The sequence below is a fragment of the Triturus cristatus genome, chromosome 9, assembly GCF_964204655.1.
Source record: "Triturus cristatus chromosome 9, aTriCri1.1, whole genome shotgun sequence".
In the NCBI taxonomy this organism is placed as follows: domain Eukaryota; kingdom Metazoa; phylum Chordata; class Amphibia; order Caudata; family Salamandridae; genus Triturus; species Triturus cristatus.
The window spans coordinates 418,312,617-418,326,601 of record NC_140592.1 but is presented as its reverse complement, the minus strand read 5'-3'; the positions used below and the strand labels follow the sequence as shown (position 1 = coordinate 418,326,601).

At 45.7% G+C, this 13,985-nt stretch overlaps 1 protein-coding gene across 1 annotated transcript in view; it reads right to left on the bottom strand.

The window, feature by feature from the left end:
* LOC146798079 (cytochrome P450 2G1-like) overlaps positions 1 to 13,985 on the bottom strand; it is a 1,093,105-nt gene that overhangs the window by 1,042,934 nt on the left and 36,186 nt on the right. The window lies entirely within an intron of this gene.

The following is a 13,985-nucleotide window of genomic DNA, read 5'->3' as shown; positions in this document are numbered from 1 at the left end:
AGATTGTGGAAGTCAGGATTGATGTGAACCTTTTCCGGCAAGACCTCCGCAACGCCACGTCCCGGATTAAGGAAGCGGAGTCCCGCCGATCTACTGTGGAGGACGATGTTTACCAACTTAAGGATCAAGTTGCTCGCCTCCAGACTCATACCCAGGAGCTCCACCAACGGGATGAAGATGCTGAAAACAGGTCACGGCGCAACAATCTCCTTCTGGTGGGATTTCCAGAAGGAGCAGAACAGGGCTGGGCAGCGGACTTTACCAAAAGATGGATACGCTCATGGATGCCCGAAGGTTCCCTCTCCAATTGAGCGAGCGCATCGCTCTCTTGCGCCCAAACCACCACCGGGCGCACCCCATAGACCAATAATATTGCAAATACTCAACTCTAGAGACCAGCACTCCATTCTGGCCGAAGCCCGCAAATAGCGACGCCTCCAATATGAGGGTCAGACGATCATGGTCTTCCCGGACTATACCCGCGAGGTACAAAGCCAACGTCGCTCCTTTGGTGAGGTTAAACAAAAGATGCGTGCCCTCAACCTCAAGTAGCAACTCCTCTTCCCGGCCCACCTCCGGGTTGTGTTTCAGAACAAGACCCTCTTATTTGAGTCCCCTGAGGAGGCCTGGACATGGGGAACATAGGAGCGCCCCACACAACTTACCACCCGGAGTCCATCGTCCTGGGGTGGTACCAGCGGCCCATGCTGAGGCATGCCTGACCCAAAATCACAGCACAACCAATCACACAGGAGGAAAGACCAGAGACAGGCACGCTCGAACTCGCCAGTAGGTCCCTCTCATCACCCGACGTCTGCAATAGTAAAAAAAACATTGACAATGTGGGGTGGATGTTCATGGTGGGTTGCATGACTGTTAGAGGTTGGCCAGGCCTAGCAGCCAAACCCCACAGTGCATGGCCAAAGCTTGTGTTCAGAAAGGGGTTGGTCTCTCAGGGGTTCAATGCATGGCCTGGGTCCAGGCCAGGCTCTGTATTCAACCCCTTACTATGCACAGTCATTAGCTATGCTAAGTGAAGAAGTTGGGTAAATGTGATCAAAACCCCCAGAAATTCATGAAAAAAGGTTAAAGTAATGTTATAGTTAGGTATGTGATAACAATAGGATCTCTACTTGGTAGAGGTATACACCCTGTCCAAGTAAGGACCACAATCCTAGTCAGGGTAAGTCACTTATAAACCATAAATTAACCTGTGCTCACCCTCTGGTAGCTTGGCACTGAGCAGGCATGCTTAACTTAGGAAACAAAGTGTAAAGTGTTTGTGCAAAGCTTACTGCAAAACACTAATAACGTCACACAGAAATAATGCACACCTGGCTAGAAAAATAGAGCTTCATTTATTGAACAAAACTAGACTAAAATGAAAAAAATCCAATAAGCAGTTATGAACTATTAAAGAATATCCTGAAATAAAGTACTTAAACGTATAACTGGGAAACCAGGGCCACATGGTAGAACTTGACCTACACAAATCCAAAAGTTCAGACTGACCGTGATGGAGTGCAGGAGGATGGAGAGACCAACCTTGTCCCTCTCAAACAGTACCTTTTTGTGCCATCTACGTGGCCCGATGATTGGAGCAGAGAAAACAATGAGTTGTCGTCAATCCCTCTGGATGTAGGCAAGGAGTCGGTTTCAAGCAATGCAACTCAAGATGTGCCAGCTTCTTGCAAGAGAGGCAATGCTGCATTGTCGAGCTGTGAAGCTGCCGATGTGATGTCCTTGAAGCAGGTGAGGTGTTGGCACTGAAGGAGATTTATCAGTTCCAACTGGTACAATGACAGTGATGCGTGGGTTTTGAAGACACAGTAGAGAAAACCCACTCCCAAGGTACCAGGGCTGGATGGTACCACTTGGCAGGTTAGGCCTCACAGATGACAGAGTCCAGGTACTGTTCCTGGGTTTCTGTAAGTCTTTGATGTCCCTGAGACTCCAGAACAGCGGGCAAGCAGACAAGCCTTTGAAGTCACTCTCAGTTCAAATGTTGTAAGTCCAGTCCTTCTCACCTAGGCAGAGACGGCATCCGGCAGGTCAGCATAGCAGAAAAGAAGTTCTTCTAAACCAGTAATGTAGCAGAGTGGCAGTCCTTCAGTAGTAAAGTAGTCCTTCTTCCGGGCAGAGTATCCACAGGTCCAGTAGTGTACTGAGGTGTTAGAGTCGGAAGTCCAGTTCTTATACGCCGTGGTACCTTTGAATTGGGGGAGACTTCAAAGAGTGGCTTTGAAATGCGCAGACGCCCTCTCTTTTTGCCCTGGCTCCAGACACACTCCTGGGCCTTAAGCAGTCCTTTGTGTGTGAGCAGTGCATAGCCTATTCAGGGATAAGTGTCAGCTCCTCCCTCCCATCCAGCTTATGGTGACCAATCAGGATGTGAATGGCCCATCTGGCACACCTAAGCTTCCTTTGTGTGTGACGTCTATAGGAAATGCACATGGCACAGCTGTCACCAACATCAGACGTGTATTGGAAACAGAGCTTAAGAGCAGAAAAATGCAAACATTCTGAAAAGGGGCATTTTTAAAGTTATCATAATAAATCCACTTTACCATTCAAGAGGGTTTATTATTACACGTCCATAGGTACCAAACAGGACAGTTCGATTCCTTCTTAATCAGGAATTGCACTTTTTAAATGTAATAAGTTGTCCCAAATGTTAACCTATGAAAGGGGTAGGCCTCAAAGTAGTGACAAAAGTATTTCACTACCAGGACATATAAAACTAAAGAGTATATGTCATGCCTGTTCCTTACACACAACCCTGCCCTATGGGATACCAAGGGCCTACTTTAGGGGTGACTGAGGTGTAAAAAAAGAAGTGTTTAAGGCTTGGCAAGGGGTTTTAAAGGCCACGTAGACAAGGAAGTACTGTGCATACAGGCTCTGCAGATGCAGGCCTGAGATATAGTTAAAGAGCTACTTAAGTACAATCAGTGCTGCAGCCCACTAATAGCATTTGATGTACAGGCCCGAGGCACTTTATATAGTGCACTTTACTAAGGACTAACTAAATTTGCCAGTTGCGGATACACTAATGTTACCATATTTAGGGGGGTCAGTACATGCACTTTAGCACTGATTAGCTGTAGTAAAGTGCCCAAAGTCCTCACACCAATAAAAACAGATCAGCAAAAATGTATGCAAAAACAGGCAAAAAGTTTGAGGGAAGACCTCCCTAAGGCTGACAGGTCTAACAGAATGAAAATAAGATATTACATTACATTAAAAAAAACTAGAAATTCACTGAAGAAACAAAGTTTAAAGTGGTGTTATAGTTACACCTGGCAATAATATCTTACTTTAACCCTTTGCGCGTTGCGCACATTCTCCCGCTGTGTGGGCGAATTAATGAGTGGGCGGGATTCGGACGGCCTTCGGCCGTCCTCTGCACACGCTCACGTGTGGGGGCCGTCCAAAGCACGCAAACGGTTAAGATAATAACAACTTAGAAATTCACGAAAAAACACAATTGTTAAAATAACATATGGTTTACATTTTGCTGAAGATTTTGAGGCATGGGGATTGTTGAATAAGGAATACTCTGAGATTTTAGCTTATATTAAACAAACTTTGGCAAAGCCAATAGGTCGCTCCTATATGAGAGCTACTGGCTTTGTCAATGGGCCACTGAGTTGGAGCTCCGCAGAGAAGCTCCTAGGCCTAGGATCACTGATCAGTGAATAACCCTGGATATGCCCTACCATCCACCACACTGACCTCCACCATTGATGCAACAAATACATGGGAATATAGCTGATGCCACTTATCTGCATTTTTATTTTTCTGTTCGTTCTCGCTGCCCCAGTGACTTGGCCTGCATCTGCTCTCAGCAGATGGGCTGTGCCTTTCTCGCCGCTGCCATGGGATTTCTGGTAGCTGCACTAATTACCACCCCTCATCCGTGAGTGGATCTATGGGGCACTCTTGAGCCGTGCGGACTACAGGACTTTGCTCGTTAAGCTAACTGTGGGGTGACTGAGACTGCAGTCTTTCTGGTGTACTATTGACCCTGCTGCTGACATTCCAGCATTGCGTCCTGCCTCCTGGCCCACAGGGCACCCATGGAAGAAAACTGACTACTGCAGTACACTGGGAATATGTTCCGGTGAGTAACTACTATCTGGCGCGCCTGTTCGTGCCCTCGAAGAGGGCAGCCACCTCTGAGAAATGTAGACACCACTGGATGGGGCCTTATGTCGACTATTTGGTAGTCTCTGTCTGACCGCTACTGTTCAAGCCTTCATACAGGACTTACCACTGCCTCCCCTGTGGAGCAGTTCTATTACAGAATTCTAACTTTGTACATGACACCGCATGTTATTACTCAGCGGATATATGGGAGCTGTCTCATGGGGCTGCGTCCTGCTAAACCACTACAATGCCTTGCTAGATTGCCTAAAATCTGTTTTCGTCTGAGGCTGACACCATTTGCAGATATATGCATTCTCCCTCTGATTTGGACTACTGGTCCTCTTTTCTGAATTTCTCCATGGCCAATGCTAGTTCCATTTTCTCTGGGGCTGTTTTGTGGCCGCTTGAATACAGTCAGGGGTCACAATTGGCCTGTGTCTTTCTTCTATTTTGGGGTCTTCCTCTCCCCACTTGATGCCTCTACCCACAAAATGGCACCCACTTCGGAAATGGACATAGGACCATCACGCTCTTCAAAATACAGAAAGAAAAAAAGGACTGCTCTACATGTCAACACAAATGTTACCACTAATGTTTCAGCCATTCTGAAGTGGCGCTGGGTCTTCTAATACTCTATCACAATTGGATTGGCTACAACCATACTATTTAGTCTTTTAGTGTAAATGTGATGTCCTTGGTTCCATAAGACTGCAATTCATCTAGGTCTGCGAGGCTCTACAATAGACAGCTGTTCACTCACCCCAGATTTATTTTTAATCTCACCAGTTTTACTCTACTATTGGAACATCACCCCCAAATTGTGCCCTGAGCCACCTACCCTGGCCATGCAGAACTCAAACCCTGAACTCGGTCATCTACCTATAATTTACACTGTAACATACCCCCTCTCAAACAGGGACTTCTACGACAAGGGACAGCCAAGATTACTCACCCCTACCTCAACTCCACGACACAGCACTTGAAAGATTCAACCCTAACTCATGGAGTATAAAATACCCCTCAATTCTCTTAAATAATGCAAAAAAACAAAAACAATTTAAATTCCTCATGGAACTAATTTCACCACTACCCCTTATCTAAACTTTAGAGGTGAGATTTGTATTTCCATCTTTAGAATGGGGAACATACTAACCCAAGCGGCCAACCATCACCTCACTAAATCTGATCGACACTTCTTGTCACTCCTATCCTCTCTAAAACAGCCATATCTGATCCCCCGCCAACCCCTCTCTTCTTCAACTCCGTGCATTCACTCAGAACTAATTTGCTTACTGGACTCCTCCCCCTTCTTTGCACCACTAGCGCTTCCCCAGACACACATCTGAGTCAAATAAACTCCAATGCAGTTCCTATTACACACACCGCAATCAATGACTTAATTATAACACAGCCCTATGTTGCACACAGTGAAAATAAGAACACCAGTCCTATTTCAAGAACACTCAGCACTGAGCCCCCCTCATACACACTCCAGGCTCCCATCACTGAACCCAACCAGCCCATAAAACATCTCCATATTTCCTACCATGAGGTCACCTCCATCCACCCATAAATGATCACTCCCCTACTTTAGACTTGTGTCCCACTGCATTGCAATGCACTCATTGAATAAGCAACCTCCTCACCATTCATTTATTGTTCCTGATCCTAACTGAGCAAAAATGTGACTTTCTAGCTAAAGACCTCTCTATCGTAAAAAATGACCTTTTGATCCAAGCCAAGTCAACACTCAATCCTTACTTGAAAATAGACAATTCAACTCCCCAGAAAGATCTCCAATATTCAGCGGTCCCACAGGTCAGTCTTCCATACCCATGAGGCACCTATCCTAAAGACCCTACCGAGCACTCATCCCCCCACATTCAATAGAAGCAGAACCTCTCAGCGAATCATATATATTATAAAATCCAACAAGTGAGCCTACTACCACAATAAGCACAAAAAGAATTCTGAGACCTATCACAACACCCAGAACACCCGCTCAATACACCACCATCCTCACCATGCACTCTACCAAAAACAACCCTTGCTCCCTAACCTGTATGCTCCTAAACTGCAGATATGCAATGAAACATGACGCAGAAATTGGTGAGACCATACTTGAGGAAGAAATTAACATTGCATTCTGTAGTAATTTCTTGCTCCTATCTGTACCACATATGGTTGTGTCACTTTAGGCATGTACATTCTCTCGTGGAACCCAGGATCCCTTGTGGTTTCAGAGAGTGGTGGTTGGCTTGAGTTGTTAGCCTGAAGCAGTAGGGGGTACTGCACTTTGACAAAATAAATATATGTGCCTCTCCCACAATGTTGTTTGCCACTTATTTCACTTGGCAACGTGCTGGACTAAGTACCCCCAAGTGGCGAACCCATTCTCTGCATGCATGAAGAGTTAACTTGACCTGTGGCACTCACCTGGTCTGCTCTGTCAGATGCTTCTACTGTTAGTCACGGCCCATCGTGATCTTCCGCGGAGAGCCGAAGTGCTGGTAGGGGCTGTACAAGGAGGAGTTTGTATCTACGGTTGCTGGAGTTGGCAGGTGCTCGGAGCTCTGGTTATGGCTGCAGTGAGGAGTACAGAAGCTGCTAACACAGTCAGTCGACTGTTGGGGAGTTTCGGTGGTCCGCCGCGTTGCCTGCCTGGTGATCGTCAGGCAGCTGATCGAGGCGGAGCACTCACCCAGGCCCTGAGGGTTGAGTTTACGCATGCATTTGTTTACACACATGTGGGCTGAACTAGCACGATCCTTGTTGGACACAAGAGGAAATAGACGGCGGCCACCTTAGATGATGTACACGGAGTGTGCATTAACGGAAAGTGCCTATTACTGCATACGCTTTGAACCAAACTGGCAAGCATCTTAAGCTATTACTAGAGTTCAACTTTTTGTCTACTCTTCAGGCATTCTCTTGTTTTTTTGTAGGCCTTTTCAAGTTTTAAGACCACATGAGTTATACACAAATAGTTGGCTATTCATGCAAATATGAAAAGATATATTTGTTAAGAATAGGGGTGGGCGGAATTTGCGAAATCCACTTTCGCAAATTATCGCGAAAATGTTAAAAATTATCGCAAACACGGGGAAATATCGCGAAGATGCGGACGTTTTTTTCCCGCATGTTTGCGAGATTTTCTGCATGGTTGCGGCTCGCCAACTTACCCATGTGGTTGCTCGCGGGCGCGGCCATCTTGTTTTCAGTTGTCTCGCGGTGCATGATCGCGAGAAGAAAGACGTGATCGCGTGACGCATGACGTCACTGCGGGCGCGAACTGTCGCGAGACAGTGCAAATGGCTAAAAACAATACAACATCTCATGGAGAACGCGACCGGATCAAGAAAACTTGTCGGCGAACGCAGGGATTCAGGTAAGGCGAGCATGTATTATTTTACAGCGCGAGCAAGAAACAAATTATCGCCAAGTTGCGGAATGCAGAAATTTTGACATTTTCGCGCTTTCCGCGGAACGCGAAAATGTCGAATTATCGCAATTTCCGCGAAAGGAATAAAATTTTAGCCCAGGCCTAGTTAAGAAGTTTTTTTTTACTTGGTTATTTTGGAGTTTTTAAAGAAAGTAAATCTCTGCATTCTTTTTCATTTTCGGTACATTGTGTGGCACACAAAACTTTACCATGCAATTAGTGAATCCAGCACCACCTTTTTTGAGACACCAGGTGATCCACCTATTAAATTGAGGCAGTGGTATGATGCATTTGAAACGTATTTGGGAGCATTTGGTGCATTAAGATAAACACCTGAGAGGAAAAACATGGCTACTTTTAAACTCTTTGGTGTTTGAGGGTAGATCTACATTTAAGCATATAACTGATCTTCAAATTGAAGGGGAATTTGAACTAGATGTCTATGAAGAAGCTGTAAATAAACTTGTCAATAGGTTTGATGTAGCTCCCAGTTTGGTGGTGTCGAGGCACAAGTGTTTTAAAAGAGAGCAAAAACACAGTGAAGATGTTAACACTTACATATCTGCTCTGCACAAGTTGGCTGTGGAGTGCCAGTTCAAAAATTTTACAGAACAGTTGATTCGTGATCAGTTCATCTGCCACTGTACTGACAAATCCATCAAGCAGAAATTGCTTTCTTTAGGCAATCATTCTTTGACAGAAACCATCAGGATTGCTAGGAGCATAGAGACTTCCATTAAATTGACAAGGGAGCTAGAAGACAAAACTGAAGATCAAGGCAGTGCTGTCTCCAACAAACACAACAAGGAAAAAATGTCTAGATAGTCTTCTTCATCACGTTCCCATTTGGTTAATCCCATGCAGCTGAATTCATTTTTTCACCAAAGTAACATTTGTTTCAAATGTGGTTATGCTCAGCATCCAAAGGGTATTTGGGTTTGCCCGACTAGAAATGCACAATGCAGGCTTTGTGGGAAATCTGGGCATTTTGCAAAGGTTTGTAAAACTATGAGACTCAAAAGTACCAGGGTATCGACAGTCAGTAGGATTGCTAGATTGATGTAGAGAACCTATTGAGGGAAGTACGTGATATGGTTGTGGGGGAAGATAAGGTGAACCACATGCAGGATGAAATATGTGTTGACCCCTACGCATATGTGCAAGTAGGTGATAAACAACTGTATCCTTTGGTGGATTCAGGGACAAGAATCAGTATGATTACTCAAGAGCTTTTTCTAGAAAGTGGCCAGGGTGGACATTGTTTCCACCTGATAGGTCTCCCTTTTCCTATGAGGGCGGAAAAATTGATCTTCAAGGTTTCTTTGAAGATACCATGATGTTTAAAGGGAGATGCATGTGTGGAAAAATGTATCTTGCTGTTAAGAGGTTAAACATTTCAGGATGGTTTCACCAAGGGTTGTTTGGAATGATCCTGCGTCCTGCCACAAAAGAACAAATTTCAGTGATTAGAGACTCTAATGATATTAAACTTTTGCTGAATGAGTTTCACAAGGTATTTTCAGGGGAGCTTGGGAAAACTTTTGGTTACCAACACAAAATCAAGATTAAAGCCAATGCTGTACCAGTAAACCACAAATTGAGAGGTGTTCCTTTGAGTGTGCGCAGTGAGTTAGAGAAGTAATTGGAGGGTTTGCAGTCTAAAGGTATAATTGAACCTGTAGAGTCCTACTTGTGGCTTTCTCCCCTGGTCGTGACCAAGAAGAAAAATGGTGAGTTTAGCGTTTGTGTTGATCTCAGGGCCCTTAACAAAGAGATATTGGCTGAATCTCACCCTCTTCCGAAAATTGGTGAAATGTTGTCGACTATCTCTGGTGCCAAGGTTTTCACTAAGCTAGGCTTAGCATCTGCCTATCATCAGGCTGTTTTGGCAGAAGAATCACGTCATCTCACTGCTTTTATTTCACCTTTAGGAACATTCCAGTACTGCTGCATGCCCTTTGGGTTGATGTCGGCAGTCTCAGTTTTTCAAAGAATAAAGTCTGAGTTGCTGAAATGAATTTCCAGTGTATCTGTTTTTCAGGATGACGTTTTAATTCATTCGAGTTCCCGCTCGGAGCGTGATCTCATTTTGAAGAAAGTGCTTACCGCTTTTGACAATGCTGGTGTTGACCTTAAAAGGGAAAATGACAATTTGTTAGATCTGTTGAATATCAAGGTCACATTTATTCTGAGGAGGGTGTGTAAGCTATGCCAGGTTTGGATGAAGCAATTTTTGATGGTCCTCCCCATTTTATAAAGTTGGGATGAAATCTTTTCTAGGTCTCTGTGAATTTTACTCATGCTTTATACCTGACTTCACTTCCAGAGTCAGGGTCATTTCTATGTTGTTAAAAGACAAATCAGAGTTTGTTTGGAGTGACGAGTGTTCTGCTGCTTTTTTCGATATAAAAACAACTTACCAGTGTAAATGTTCTTAAACCTTTTGATTACAATCTTAAATGTGTTTTGACTGTTGACTAAGCCTGGGCAAAGCACTACTTTACGCTCGCGTAGTTTGCGAAGTTCGCGTTACTTCGCACTATGCGAATTGCACGTAGCACAGTGCGAACACACGTAGCGTAGTGTTGCGTAGTGCTGCGGTCATTTTTTGCTTGCTCGCGGTCCTCAACGTCAAGTTGGCGACCGCGAGCAAGCAAAATGACATCCCGGCGAGACTTTTTCCTTGTTCGCGATCAGCAACATCAAGTTGGCGATCGCGAGCATGGAAAATAAACCTCCCGGCGAGATTCCCAACGCGAGGAGGTCAGGTTTCTCATTGCGAGTGGTCGCGTATGCTCGCGACCGCTCGCGATGAGAAACTACCAGTTCGCGTTGAGAAAGCTGCCGCTCGAGTAAAAATCTACTCGAGCAGCAGAAAACTACAGCTCCCACTGTGCAAGATGCCATTTTCAATGATTGCACAGTGCAATCATTGAAAACGACATCTGGCACAGTGCGAACAAGGTACTACGCAGTTCGCGAAGTGCTACGCGTAGCTCGCGTAGTGCGAAGTGCACTTTGCGTAGCTTACGCCCAGGGTTACTGTTGACGCTAGTAAGTTTGGTGTTGGTGCTGTGCTGACACAGAAGGATGTTCACTCCGAATACACCATTGGCTTTGCTTCAAGAGTCTAAAAAGATACCTAAGTCCACTATTCTATGATAGAGAAAGAACTTCTGGCATGTTGGTAGGCCGTAGAAAAATTCAAGTGTTATCTCTAGGGAAGAAGTTTTGTCTTACAAATGGATCACAAACCCTGAGTTTCCATTCTTAATGGTACCAAATGCAAGAGCAGCACCACCAGGATTGCACGATTTGCTGCTAGACTTCTCCAGTTCAATTTTGAAGTAGTATATATTTCTGGAGGGAGGAACATGAGGGCAGATTACTTGTCCAGGAATCCCATTGTTGAGAAGGATGAGATGGTTGGTGAAAGCGATGAGGAGTGTCTGTTTAATTGCTGCCTTAGTGGTCAAGAATTGCTGTCAGTTTACTGAAGAGGTGTGGAGAGAAAGATTGAGACACAATGAGGCATTAAATAAGTTATGGATAAGGTTGTCTCTGGGTGGCCTTGAGAAAAATCTTTAGATCTGAATATGCAACCTTTTTTCAAAGTGTCTGACGATTTAACTATTGAAGATGGTCTACATTTGAGATGTGACAAACTTGTTCCTCCAGTTGAGTTGAGGCGCAGTATTTTATCTAAAGCACATGAGGGTCACATTGGTTCCACTTTGACCAAACAGAGGGTAGGTGAGCCATTCTGGTGGCCACAAATGGATGGAGATATTGATGAGTTTGTCAAAAGTTGTGTGTGTTCCACTTTCGATAAATCTTTCAAAACGTCCACTTCACCTATGAAGCCCATTGAGTGTCCTTCTGGTCCGTGGAAAAAACTTGGCATTGATTTAGTGGGAACATTCAATATTCTTTCACATAAGTCTCATTTTGGTTTAGTACTCATGGACTACTATTCAAAATGGCCATTTGTGAAATGTATTGGTAAGCCGGACTCGAAGGTTGTACTTCTCTTCCTCAAAGACATTTATTTTAATGAAGGCCTACCCGAGGAGATAATTTCAGACAATGGGGTGCAATTTGACTCTATTGAAGTGGAGACATTTTTGAGTGATAGTTCCATTCATCATCTCAAAAGTTCTCTCTACAATCCACAAACAAATTATCTTATGGTACATTTAAATAGAGCTCTTGGTGAGTGTGTGAGGTGGGCTTTTGCCAACGAGTGTGATATCCATAATGCTGTCCAATCCATGTGTGGTTTTACCGACCCACTCCACATGCCACAAAAGGTTTTTCCCCTTTTTAGGATCTTAACCCCTTGCATGCATAGGATGGCTGGGAGCATAGGATGGCTGGGAGCAGGGGATGGCTGGGATGCATAGAATACATTCCTGCTGCACGATCGAGCCCCAGGCAAGATCGTGCAGCCGGGATGCCCGTTTTTATTTATTTTAATGCCCTTTTGTGTCGGGGAGCGGACCCTTGAGCAAGGATCGCTCCCCTTGAAGAAGCAATTTGTTTAGCTTTGTCTGCCCCCTTGGGGGGGGCAGATCAGATTTTTTTTTTTTAAAGTAGCTGTGTGCGCACTAGGCCACCAGGAATTTTTTTCTTTAATATATTTTTGGGAGGGTCCCCTTAGGCAAGGGCTGCTCCCCTTTGGGAAACATTTAATTGGGCCATTTCTGCACCCCTGGGAGGGCAGATCAGCCCAAGTAAAAAATTAATTTTATTTTGTGCCCACTAGGCCACCAGGGACTAATATATTTTTTAAAAACATTTTTGTGGAGAGCGGTCCCTTAGTCAAGGGTCACTCCTCTTTTGGTATCATTTTTTGGGCCATTTCTGCCCCCCTTAGGAGCAGATCGGCCTTGTGAGTTTAGGCCCATTTGCCCCCAAGGGAGGCAGAAGCCATTAGACACCAAGGATTGTTTGCGTGTTGTTGGGGGAGCAATATATATTTGGAGAGTGGCCCCTTAGGCAAGGGTCACTCCCCTTTGGGAAGCCTTTATTTGGGCTGTTTCTGACCCCCTGGAAGGGCAGATCGACCCAAATAAACAATTACTTTTATTGTATGCCCACTAGGCCACCAGGGATTGTTTCAGTGTTATTGGGAGCGGCCCCTTGGGCAAGGGTCGCCTCCCTTTATTTGGTGATTATTGTGGCCATTTCTGCCCCCTTTGGGGGCAGATCGGCCATATATTTTCAGGCCTATCTGTCCCTTAGGATGCAGAAGTCACTAGACACTAGGACTTTTTAAATGTTGGTGTTGGGGAGTGACCCCTTGGGCAAGGGTTACTCCAGCTTTATGAGGGTGAATTTTTGGGTGGTTTCTGTTCCCTGTATGGGTACATCGGTCTTATGCTTTTAGGCCCACCTTTGCTTGGCTGGTGGATAGTGTGTGGACTAGTGCCGTTCGCAGTAGCTGGTTGTGTGGACTTTGACCCTCTGGATTTGCCTTCATTCCGCCGGGACTGCGAGGACCAGCAGCCTCAGTTTTATTCACAGCTGGTGCCTCTTCCCGCAGAGCTCCCTCCCACCTGCCTGCCACTTGATAACATCTCACGGCCCCCGCTTCGCGGGAGCTGTTTGTAGTAGCTGGTTGCGTGGACTTTGACCCTCTGGATTTGCCTTCAATCCGCCGGGACTGCGAGGACCAGCAGCCTCAGTTTTATTCACAGCTGGTGCCTCTTCCCGCAGAGCTCCCTCCCACCTGCCTGCCGCTTGATGACATCTCACGGCCCCTGCTTCGCGGGAGCCATTCGCAGTAGCTGGTTGTGTCGACTCTGACCCTCTGGATTTGCCTTCATTCCGCCGGGACTGCGAGGACCAGCAGCCTCAGTTTTATTCACAGCTGGTGCCTCTTCCCGCAGAGCTCCCTCCCACCTGCCTGCCGCTTGATAACATCTCACGGCCCCCGCTTCGCGGGAGCCGTTCGCAGTAGCTGGATGTGTGGACTTTGACCCTCTGGATTTGCCTTCATTCCACCGGGACTGCGAGGACCAGCAGCCTCAGTTTTATTCACAGCTGGTGCCTCTTCCAGCAGAGCTCCCTCCCACCTGCTTTCCGTATATAACCACGCCCCGTTCACGCATCGCGGTACACGCGCGGGCGGGTGCCGGGAGAAACCCGGGCCAAGGGCGGGCCCGTTTGAGCCCTTTCGAGAACGGAGAGCACGGGACGGGCCACCCTATTAACATCTGCTTAAGGTTAGTGCAATTGTGATATGGGCTTAAAACATGCCTAACCTTGCTAGGAAATCAATGTCGGGAAACCTAACCGTTGGTACTCTGGACCGGTTTCTTGTTAGAGCTTCATCTGTGCTGGCCCAGGAAATTGAACTTACAGAAAAAAGACTATCATTGGACATCGCACT